General features: G+C 41.8%; 8 non-coding genes across 8 annotated transcripts; 3 read left to right on the forward strand and 5 right to left on the reverse strand.

Annotated features, from left to right (window-relative positions):
* The first annotated feature begins 602 nt into the window (after nt 1-602).
* Nucleotides 603-675, forward strand: trnaa-agc (transfer RNA alanine (anticodon AGC)). The gene has a single exon. It is a non-coding gene; the product is annotated as a tRNA-Ala (tRNA).
* A 5925-nt stretch (nt 676-6600) lies between these two features.
* trnaa-agc (transfer RNA alanine (anticodon AGC)) lies at nt 6601-6673 on the forward strand. The gene has a single exon. It is a non-coding gene; the product is annotated as a tRNA-Ala (tRNA).
* A 150-nt stretch (nt 6674-6823) lies between these two features.
* Nucleotides 6824-6897, reverse strand: trnai-aau (transfer RNA isoleucine (anticodon AAU)). The gene has a single exon. It is a non-coding gene; the product is annotated as a tRNA-Ile (tRNA).
* Nucleotides 6898-7967: 1070 nt separating this feature from the next.
* On the reverse strand, nt 7968-8041 carry trnai-aau (transfer RNA isoleucine (anticodon AAU)). The gene has a single exon. It is a non-coding gene; the product is annotated as a tRNA-Ile (tRNA).
* Nucleotides 8042-9111: 1070 nt separating this feature from the next.
* trnai-aau (transfer RNA isoleucine (anticodon AAU)) lies at nt 9112-9185 on the reverse strand. The gene has a single exon. It is a non-coding gene; the product is annotated as a tRNA-Ile (tRNA).
* Nucleotides 9186-10032: 847 nt separating this feature from the next.
* Nucleotides 10033-10105, forward strand: trnaa-agc (transfer RNA alanine (anticodon AGC)). The gene has a single exon. It is a non-coding gene; the product is annotated as a tRNA-Ala (tRNA).
* A 150-nt stretch (nt 10106-10255) lies between these two features.
* Nucleotides 10256-10329, reverse strand: trnai-aau (transfer RNA isoleucine (anticodon AAU)). Its single transcript has one exon. It is a non-coding gene; the product is annotated as a tRNA-Ile (tRNA).
* A 1283-nt stretch (nt 10330-11612) lies between these two features.
* trnai-aau (transfer RNA isoleucine (anticodon AAU)) lies at nt 11613-11686 on the reverse strand. The gene has a single exon. It is a non-coding gene; the product is annotated as a tRNA-Ile (tRNA).
* Nucleotides 11687-11978: the final 292 nt, after the last annotated feature.

The raw sequence follows: 11978 nt of genomic DNA on the forward strand, positions 1-11978 counted from the left end.
AATTACCTAAGGAACATCACCTAGTTCTGCATTTTCACAAGGGGATCAAATGACCACCAATATTAACATAACTAGTCTAGGAACTACACTAGAAGTAATTGACCTTACTTGCTAAAGTAGTGCACTATTAAGCAACCTTTAACCAAATGTTCTACCTCAACAACCAAACATCTTGAACAAAAGCATTAAAAAATCCACCTTCTCATATTTTTTCACACACTGACATGAAAATTCCACAGTCAGTTCTAAAAGTGTGAACCATGCTGTAAGCTCCTGAGCCTCCCTCCTGTTTCTGTTACAATTGGGGTGTTAAAAACCAAGCATCTGCTAGAATAGACCACTGTTAAGCAACCTTTAACCAACGGTTCTACCTCAACAACCAAACATCAAATTGCTGCAACTGAAGAGGGGGTTGAAAGGCATGCAGTTAGATGAGGTCATTTGTAGGACTCAAATTCGAGTGAACATGTAATCTTAGTCTTACACTTGAGTATGAAAGTTGCATGATCCGCTCTTGAAGAGCACTGGTAACCTTGTCTAATGCACAGCTTGTCTAATGCACAGAATAAAAAATTTTACAACCCACTGAGCCAGTGTGCTAAGGGGAATTAGCTCAAGTGGTAGAGCGCTCGCTTAGCATGCGAGAGGTAGCGGGATCGATGCCCGCATTCTCCAGTGTGACCACACAGCCAGACGCTGGGTGCTGTCTATTGTTTCCAGCAGTGACTGGGTTATAGCCCTCCTCTTAGGGAGCAAAAACTTGTTTTCAACTGCAGTTTAGGTCAGGAGCACCATCTTTCTTGCTAACATTGAAAACTGTGGCAATGGCCCATACGGGGATTGAACTTGCGACCTTGGTGTTATTAGCACCACGCTCTAACCAGCTGAGCTAACCGGCCAAGACAATGGACTGTTGGTTTTTCTCAGATCACAAATTACCTAAGGAACATCACCTAGTCCTGCATTTTCACAAGGGGATCAAATGACCACCAATATTAACATAACTAGTCTATGAACTACACTAGAAGTAATTGACCTTACTTGCTAGAGTAGTCCACTATTAAGCAACCTTTAACCAACTGTTCTACCTCAACAACCAAACATCTTGAACAAAAGCATTAAAAAATCCACCTTCTCATATTTTGACACACTGACATGAAAATTCCACAGTCAGTTCTAAAAGTGTGAGCCATTCTGTAAGCTCCTGAGCTTCCCTACTGTTTTGTTACAATTGGGGTGTTAAAACCCAAGCATCTGCTAGAATAGTCCACTATTAAGCAACCTTTAACCAACTGTTCTACCTCAACAACCAAACATCATGAACAAAAGCATTTAAAATTCCACCTTCTCATATTTTGACACACTGACATGAAAATTCCACAGTCAGTTCTAAAAGTGTGAACCATGCTGTAAGCTCCTGAGCCTCCCTCCTGTTTCTTTTACAATTGGGGTGTCAAAACCCAAGCATCTGCTAGAATAGACCACTGTTAAGCAACCTTTAACCAACGGTTCTACCTCAACAACCAAACATCAAATTGCTGCAACTGAAGAGGGGGTTAAAGGGCATGCAGTTAGATGAGGTCATTTGTAGGACTCAAATTTGAGTGAACATGTAATCTTAGTCTTACACTTGAGTATGAAAGTTGCATGATCCGCTCTTGAAGAGCACTGTTACCCTTGTCTAATGCACCTGTTGTCTCCAGGGCCGTACTCGCAATTTCTTAGTGAATTTGCAGATTTCCTCTCAAACCTAGTCGTTTCTGTAGACAAAATGTTAATTGCTGGAGATTTTAATATTCATTTTGAAAACCCAGAAGACCCTCTGAGAACTGCATTTATGTCTATACTGGACTCGGTAGGAGTAAATCAGTGTGTAGTAGGACCCACTCATAAAGCAGGTCACACTTTAGATTTAATAATATTATTTGGATTAAGTATAAAAAATTTATTCACAATACCACTATCTGAAGTTATCTCAGATCACTATCTTGTCTCAATTCAAGTGTGTCACAATAATAATGTACACACAGCGCCGCGCTACCGTATAAAACGTACATTCACATCAACTACCAAACAGAGTTTTATCAGTAATCTCCCAGAGTTCCCAACTACAATTAGATCACCGTCTGACCCCACAGAACTCGATCAGGCGACTGAATATTTAGAGTCGACATTTCGCTATACCCTAGATAATGTAGCTCCAGTTAAGAGAAAAATTATTAGAGATAAAAAACTTGCTCCCTGGTATAACGATCACACGCGCACTCTAAAACAGACCGCTCGGAAATTAGAACGTAAATGGCGTCAAACTAAATTACTAGTATTTCAAATAGCATGGAAGGAGAGCATCCTGAACTATAGAAAAGCTCTTAGTGTAGCTAGATCAACATATCTCTCCACTCTTATAGAAAATAACAAAAATAATCCTAGATTCTTATTTAATGCTGTAGCCAAATTAACCAGAAATAAGACCACTGCAGAAATCTCCACAACAACATCATGCAATAGTGAGGACTTCATGAACTTTTTTAATAATAAAATTGTAAATATTAGGCATAAAATTGAGGTTTTGAAACCGAACAATGTAATTGATGCAGATGTTAATCTAGCCATGTCAGACCAGAACCTAGAATACTTTACTCCCCTTGAAGAGAATGAACTAATTTCACTCATCTCTTCTTCAAATTCATCAACCTGTATATTAGATCCTGTACCGACACATTTTCTTAAACAGATAGTACCAGCAATAATAGAACCCCTGTTGAGAATAATTAATTCTTCACTCAGCATTGGATATGTTCCAAAATCTTTTAAATTAGCAGTTATCAAACCAATAATTAAGAAACCTGACCTCGACCCCTGTCAGCTGTCCAGTTACAGACCAATATGAAACCTCCCCTTTATCTCTAAGATCCTGGAAAAGATAGTAGCGGAGCAGCTATGCTCATATATACATAGAAATGGCATACATGAACTGTATCAGTCAGGATTTAGGCCTCATCACAGTACAGAGACAGCGCTCGTTAAAGTAGTAAATGACATTCTATTGGCCTCTGATCAGGGTTGTGTAACTATGCTTGTATTACTTGACCTCAGTGCAGCTTTTGACACTGTTGATCACGCTATTCTTCTTCACAGATTAGAAAATGTAGTGGGAATTAAGGGTACAGCCCTCTCCTGGCTCAGATCCTATCTGACCCATCGTTATCAGTATGTAGACTTAAATGGTGATTATTCTGCATGTTCTCTAGTGGAGTTTGGCGTTCCGCAGGGTTCAGTTTTAGGTCCACTGCTTTTTTCCCTTTACATGCTTCCTCTGGGCAACATAATCCGTAAGCATGGTATTAGTTTTCATTGTTATGCTGACGATACACAGTTATATGTCTCAGCAAAACCTGATGAGAAAAAACAGCTTACTAAAATTGAGCAATGTGTGCAGGACATAAGAAATTGGATGCTAATTAACTTCCTTCTGCTAAATCCGGATAAGACAGAAGTTCTAGTCATAGGACCGCATACAGCTAGGAGTAAAATTTTAGATCACACCGTAACTTTAGATGGCCTTTCTGTTCCATCAAATGCAACAGTGAAAGACCTTGGTGTGATTATTGATTCCAGCCTTTCATTTGAAGCACATGTAGATAATATTACCAGGATAGCATTCTTTCACCTCAGAAATATTGCCAGAATAAGAAATTTATTGTCGCCAAACGACGTAGAAAAACTAGTTCATGCTTTTATCACCTCTAGGTTGGACTATTGTAATGCCTTACTGTCTGGTTGTTCAGCTAGATGCATAAATAAGCTTCAGCTAGTCCAGAATGCAGCAGCGAGAGTCCTCACCAGAACCAGAAGATATGAGCACATCACCCCTATCTTATCTTCACTCCATTGGCTCCCTGTGAAATTTCGCATTGATTTTAAAATACTACTCTTGACATATAAAGCATTAAATGGTCTCGCGCCGCAGTACCTGAGCGAAATGCTAGTGTCTTACGATCCGCCACGCCTACTTCGATCAAAGGATGCAGGCTGCTTGTCAGTACCGCGTATTATGAAAAATACAGCTGGGGGCAGAGCTTTTTCTTATAAAGCCCCAAAGTTATGGAATAGTCTTCCAAATAGTGTTCGGGACTCAGACACAGTCTCAGTGTTTAAGTCCAGGCTAAAAACCTATTTATTTAGCCAAGCATTTTTATAAATAGATTTGCCATAGGTAAAGGAGCAGATCTGGGGGACTCATGGACGTAGAGTATTATGGTGAACTGGTATGTTTGGATGCTGTCTTCCTCACTCTCATTGATCACTCAGGTTTGCTGACGGTGAGGTGATTGTTTGCTTTACATGTCAGGAAGCCCTCATGTTTGTGTTTCCTTCTGGCTCTCCCTTTTAGTTATGCTGTCATAGTTAGTCCTGCCGGAGTCTCTGCTTGCACTCTACAGTTAATATACATTCACATTATACATTGTGTGACTGTGACCATACCTAACTGCCATCTCTCCTCTTCTTCTCTTTCCCCCCCTCTTTCTTTTTCCTCTCTCCTCCTGTCCCCCCCTTTCACTCTTTCTCTCTCTCTCTGTCGAGCTACACATGTCGTTCCTGAGCTGCCAGTGATCCAGACTCCCTCTGCCCTCCGGACCTGTCTGACCCATCCTGGTGCCCCGCTTCTGGCTGAAGATCTCGTCACATGGATGCCCCGTGTGTCTCTCTGGGATGCGTCTGGTGTCTGGGAATGATTCTCTCCACCTAGAAAATGGTTCTGGCCTTGACTGGTGTTGGCAACTGTTTCTCTGGGGACTTGACAGTTCGATAGTTCATGACTGGAACTTCTTACAAGTCTACCTGGGTCTTCAATAACTACCTGGACTCCATATTAACATCAATTAACATCAGCTATTATAGCTGAACTGCCTCCCACCCTACACACTGTATAAATGCAGATCATTTACTCTTTCTGTTTCACCCAAATGAGGATGGGTTCCCTGTTGAGTCTGGTTCCTCTCAAGGTTTCTTCCTATTACAATCTCAGGGAGTTTTTCCTTGCCACTGTCGCCCTCGGCTTGCTCACCAGGGACAAACTGACCATTTTGATTCATACAAATTCACATTTCATACAAACTTAAATAATTCTTTTGACTATGTAAAGCTGCTTTGCGGCAATGAAAATTGCTAAAAGCGCTATACAAATAAAATTGAATTGAATTGAATTAATGCACAGAATAAAAAAATTTACAACCCACTGAGCCAGTGTGCTAAGGGGAATTAGCCCAAGTGGTAGAGCGCTCGCTTAGCATGCGAGAGGTAGCGGGATCGATGCCCGCATTCTCCAGTGTGACCACACAGCCAGACGCTGGGTGCTGTCTATTGTTTCCAGCAGTGACTGGGTTATAGCCCTCCTCTTAGGGAGCAAAAACATGTTTTCAACTGCAGTTTAGGTCAGGAGCACCATCTTTCTTGCTAACATTGAAAACTGTGGTAATGGCCCGTACGGGGACCTTGGCGTTATTAGCACCACGCTCTAACCAGCTGAGCTAACCGGCCAAGACAATGGACTGTTGGTTTTTCTTAGATCACAAATTACCTAAGGAACATCACCTAGTCCTGCATTTTCACAAGGGGATCAAATGACCACCAATATTAACATAACTAGTCTATGAACTACACTAGAAGTAATTGACCTTACTTGCTAGAGTAGTGCACTATTAAGCAACCTTTAACCAACTGTTCTACCTCAACAACCAAACATCTTGAACAAAAGCATTAAAAAATCCACCTTCTCATATTTTGACACACTGACATGAAAATTCCACAGTCAGGTCTAAAAGTGTGAGCCATTCTGTAAGCTCCTGAGCTTCCCTACTGTTTTGTTACAATTGGGGTGTTAAAACCCAAGCATCTGCTAGAATAGTCCACTATTAAGCAACCTTTAACCAACTGTTCTACCTCAACAACCAAACATCTTGAACAAAAGCATTTAAAATTCCACCTTCTCATATTTTGACACACTGACATGAAAATTCCACAGTCAGGTCTAAAAGTGTGAGCCATTCTGTAAGCTCCTGAGCTTCCCTACTGTTTTGTTACAATTGGGGTGTTAAAACCCAAGCATCTGCTAGAATAGTCCACTATTAAGCAACCTTTAACCAACTGTTCTACCTCAACAACCAAACATCTTGAACAAAAGCATTAAAAAATCCACCTTCTCATATTTTGACACACTGACATGAAAATTCCACAGTCAGTTCTAAAAGTGTGAGCCATTCTGTAAGCTCCTGAGCTTCCCTACTGTTTTGTTACAATTGGGGTGTTAAAACCCAAGCATCTGCTAGAATAGTCCACTATTAAGCAACCTTTAACCAACGGTTCTACCTCAACAACCAAACATCAAATTGCTGCAACTGAAGAGGGGGTTGAAGGGCATGCAGTTAGATGAGGTCATTTGTAGGACTCAAATTTGAGTGAACATGTAATCTTAGTCTTACACTTGAGTATGAAAGTTGCATGATCCGCTCTTGAAGAGCACTGTTACCCTTGTCTAATGCACTGCTTGTCTAATGCACAGAATAAAAAATTTTACAACCCACTGAGCCAGTGTGCTAAGGGGAATTAGCTCAAGTGGTAGAGCGCTCGCTTAGCATGCGAGAGGTAGCGGGATCGATGCCCGCATTCTCCAGTGTGACCACACAGCCAGACGCTGGGTGCTGTCTATTGTTTCCAGCAGTGACTGGGTTATAGCCCTCCTCTTAGGGAGCAAAAACATGTTTTCAACTGCAGTTTAGGTCAGGAGCACCATCTTTCTTGCTAACATTGAAAACTGTGGTAATGGCCCGTACGGGGATCGAACCCGCGACCTTGGCGTTATTAGCACCACGCTCTAACCAGCTGAGCTAACCGGCCAAGACAATGGACTGTTGGTTTTTCTCAGATCACAAATTACCTAAGGAACATCACCTAGTCCTGCATTTTCACAAGGGGATCAAATGACCACCAATATTAACATAACTAGTCTATGAACTACACTAGAAGTAATTGACCTTACTTGCTAGAGTAGTCCACTATTAAGCAACCTTTAACCAACTGTTCTACCTCAACAACCAAACATCTTGAACAAAAGCATTAAAAAATCCACCTTCTCATATTTTGACACACTGACATGAAAATTCCACAGTCAGTTCTAAAAGTGTGAGCCATTCTGTAAGCTCCTGAGCTTCCCTACTGTTTTGTTACAATTGGGGTGTTAAAACCCAAGCATCTGCTAGAATAGTCCACTATTAAGCAACCTTTAACCAACTGTTCTACCTCAACAACCAAACATCATGAACAAAAGCATTTAAAATTCCACCTTCTCATATTTTGACACACTGACATGAAAATTCCACAGTCAGTTCTAAAAGTGTGAACCATGCTGTAAGCTCCTGAGCCTCCCTCCTGTTTCTTTTACAATTGGGGTGTCAAAACCCAAGCATCTGCTAGAATAGACCACTGTTAAGCAACCTTTAACCAACGGTTCTACCTCAACAACCAAACATCAAATTGCTGCAACTGAAGAGGGGGTTGAAGGGCATGCAGGTAGATGAGGTCATTTGTAGGACTCAAATTTGAGTGAACATGTAATCTTAGTCTTACACTTGAGTATGAAAGTTGCATGATCCGCTCTTGAAGAGCACTGTTACCCTTGTCTAATGCACTGCTTGTCTAATGCACAGAATAAAAAATTTTACAACCCACTGAGCCAGTGTGCTAAGGGGAGTTAGCCCAAGTGGTAGAGCGCTCGCTTAGCATGCGAGAGGTAGCGGGATCGATGCCCGCATTCTCCAGTGTGACCACACAGCCAGACGCTGGGTGCTGTCTATTGTTTCCAGCAGTGACTGGGTTATAGCCCTCCTCTTAGGGAGCAAAAACATGTTTTCAACTGCAGTTTAGGTCAGGAGCACCATCTTTCTTGCTAACATTGAAAACTGTGGTAATGGCCCGTACGGGGATCGAACCCGCGACCTTGGCGTTATTAGCACCACGCTCTAACCAGCTGAGCTAACCGGCCAAGACAATGGACTGTTGGTTTTTCTCAGATCACAAATTACCTAAGGAACACCACCTAGTCCTGCATTTTCACAAGGGGATCAAATGACCACCAATATTAACATAACTAGTCTATGAACTACACTAGAAGTAATTGAACTTACTTGCTAGAGTAGTCCACTATTAAGCAACCTTTAACCAACTGTTCTACCTCAACAACCAAACATCTTGAACAAAAGCATTAAAAAATCCACCTTCTCATATTTTGACACACTGACATGAAAATTCCACAGTCAGTTCTAAAAGTGTGAGCCATTCTGTAAGCTCCTGAGCTTCCCTACTGTTTTGTTACAGTTGGGGTGTTAAAACCCAAGCATCTGCTAGAATAGTCCACTATTAAGCAACCTTTAACCAACTGTTCTACCTCAACAACCAAACATCATGAACAAAAGCATTTAAAATTCCACCTTCTCATATTTTGACACACTGACATGAAAATTCCACAGTCAGTTCTAAAAGTGTGAACCATGCTGTAAGCTCCTGAGCCTCCCTCCTGTTTCTTTTACAATTGGGGTGTCAAAACCCAAGCATCTGCTAGAATAGACCACTGTTAAGCAACCTTTAACCAACGGTTCTACCTCAACAACCAAACATCAAATTGCTGCAACTGAAGAGGGGGTTGAAGGGCATGCAGTTAGATGAGGTCATTTGTAGGACTCAAATTTGAGTGAACATGTAATCTTAGTCTTACACATGAGTATGAAAGTTGCATGATCCGCTCTTGAAGAGCACTGTTACCCTTGTCTAATGCACTGCTTGTCTAATGCACAGAATAAAAAATTTTACAACCCACTGAGCCAGTGTGCTAAGGGGAGTTAGCCCAAGTGGTAGAGCGCTCGCTTAGCATGCGAGAGGTAGCGGGATCGATGCCCGCATTCTCCAGTGTGACCACACAGCCAGACGCTGGGTGCTGTCTATTGTTTCCAGCAGTGACTGGGTTATAGCCCTCCTCTTAGGGAGCAAAAACATGTTTTCAACTGCATTTTAGGTCAGGAGCACCATCTTTCTTGCTAACATTGAAAACTGTGGTAATGGCCCGTACGGGGATCGAACCCGCGACCTTGGCGTTATTAGCACCACGCTCTAACCAGCTGAGCTAACCGGCCAAGACAATGGACTGTTGGTTTTTCTCAGATCACAAATTACCTAAGGAACATCACCTAGTCCTGCATTTTCACAAGGGGATCAAATGACCACCAATATTAACATAACTAGTCTATGAACTACACTAGAAGTAATTGACCTTACTTGCTAGAGTAGTCCACTATTAAGCAACCTTTAACCAACTGTTCTACCTCAACAACCAAACATCTTGAACAAAATCATTAAAAAATCCACCTTCTCATATTTTGACACACTGACATGAAAATTCCACAGTCAGTTCTAAAAGTGTGAGCCATTCTGTAAGCTCCTGAGCTTCCCTACTGTTTTGTTACTATTGGGGTGTTAAAACCCAAGCATCTGCTAGAATAGTCCACTATTAAGCAACCTTTAACCAACTGTTCTACCTCAACAACCAAACATCATGAACAAAAGCATTTTAAATTCCACCTTCTCATATTTTGACACACTGACATGAAAATTCCACAGTCAGTTCTAAAAGTGTGAACCATGCTGTAAGCTCCTGAGCCTCCCTCCTGTTTCTTTTACAATTGGGGTGTCAAAACCCAAGCATCTGCTAGAATAGACCACTGTTAAGCAACCTTTAACCAACGGTTCTACCTCAACAACCAAACATCAAATTGCTGCAACTGAAGAGGGGGTTGAAGGGCATGCAGTTAGATGAGGTCATTTGTAGGACTCAAATTTGAGTGAACATGTAATCTTAGTCTTACACTTGAGTATGAAAGTTGCATGATCCGCTCTTGAAGAGCACTGTTACCCTTGTCTAATGCACTGCTTGTCTAATGCACAGAATAAAAAATTTTACAACCCACTGAGCCAGTGTGCTAAGGGGAATTAGCTCAAGTGGTAGAGCGCTCGCTTAGCATGCGAGAGGTAGCGGGATCGATGCCCGCATTCTCCAGTGTGACCACACAGCCAGACGCTGGGTGCTGTCTATTGTTTCCAGCAGTGACTGGGTTATAGCCCTCCTCTTAGGGAGCAAAAACATGTTTTCAACTGCAGTTTAGGTCAGGAGCACCATCTTTCTTGCTAACATTGAAAACTGTGGTAATGGCCCGTACGGGGATCGAACCCGCGACCTTGGCGTTATTAGCACCACGCTCTAACCAGCTGAGCTAACCGGCCAGGACAATGGCCTGTTGGTTTTTCTCAGATCACAAATTACCTAAGGAACATCACCTAGTCCTGCATTTTCACAAGGGGATCAAATTACCACCAATATTAACATAACTAGTCTATGAACTACACTAGAAGTAATTGACCTTACTTGCTAGAGTAGTCCACTATTAAGCAACCTTTAACCAACTGTTCTACCTCAACAACCAAACATCTTGAACAAAAGCATTAAAAAATCCACCTTCTCATATTTTGACACACTGACTTGAAAATTCCACAGTCAGTTCTAAAAGTGTGAGCCATTCTGTGAGCTCCTGAGCTTCCCTACTGTTTTGTTACAATTGGGGTGTTAAAACCCAAGCATCTGCTAGAATAGTCCACTATTAAGCAACCTTTAACCAACTGTTCTACCTCAACAACCAAACATCTTGAACAAAAGCATTAAAAAATCCACCTTCTCATATTTTGACACACTGACATGAAAATTCCACAGTCAGTTCTAAAAGTGTGAGCCATTCTGTAAGCTCCTGAGCTTCCCTACTGTTTTGTTACAATTGGGGTGTTAAAACCCAAGCATCTGCTAGAATAGTCCACTATTAAGCAACCTTTAACCAACTGTTCTACCTCAACAACCAAACATCATGAACAAAAGCATTTAAAATTCCACCTTCTCATATTTTGACACACTGACATGAAAATTCCACAGTCAGTTCTAAAAGTGTGAACCATGCTGTAAGCTCCTGAGCCTCCCTCCTGTTTCTTTTACAATTGGGGTGACAAAACCCAAGCATCTGCTAGAATAGACCACTGTTAAGCAACCTTTAACCAACGGTTCTACCTCAACAACCAAACATCAAATTGCTGCAACTGAAGAGGGGGTTGAAGGGCATGCAGTTAGATGAGGTCATTTGTAGGACTCAAATTTGAGTGAACATGTAATCTTAGTCTTACACTTGAGTATGAAAGTTGCATGATCCGCTCTTGAAGAGCACTGTTACCCTTGTCTAATGCACTGCTTGTCTAATGCACAGAATAAAAATTTTTACAACCCACTGAGCCAGTGTGCTAAGGGGAATTAGCCCAAGTGGTAGAGCGCTCGCTTAGCATGCGAGAGGTAGCGGGATCGATGCCCGCATTCTCCAGTGTGACCACACAGCCAGATGCTGGGTGCTGTCTATTGTTTCCAGCAGTGACTGGGTTATAGCCCTCCTCTTAGGGAGCAAAAACATGTTTTCAACTGCAGTTTAGGTCAGGAGCACCATCTTTCTTGCTAACATTGAAAACTGTGGTAATGGCCCGTACGGGGATCGAACCCGCGACCTTGGCGTTATTAGCACCACGCTCTAACCAGCTGAGCTAACCGGCCAAGACAATGGACTGTTGGTTTTTCTCAGATCACAAATTACCTAAGGAACATCACCTAGTCCTGCATTTTCACAAGGGGATCAAATGACCACCAATATTAACATAACTAGTCTATGAACTACACTAGAAGTAATTGACCTTACTTGCTAGAGTAGTCCACTATTAAGCAACCTTTAACCAACTGTTCTACCTCAACAACCAAACATCTTGAACAAAAGCATTAAAAAATCCACCTTCTCATATTTTGACACACTGACTTGAAAATTCCACAGTCAGTTCTAAAAGTGTGAGCC

The sequence above is a fragment of the Clarias gariepinus genome, unplaced genomic scaffold (genome assembly GCF_024256425.1).
Source record: "Clarias gariepinus isolate MV-2021 ecotype Netherlands unplaced genomic scaffold, CGAR_prim_01v2 scaffold_29, whole genome shotgun sequence".
Classification (NCBI taxonomy): Eukaryota; Metazoa; Chordata; class Actinopteri; order Siluriformes; family Clariidae; genus Clarias; species Clarias gariepinus.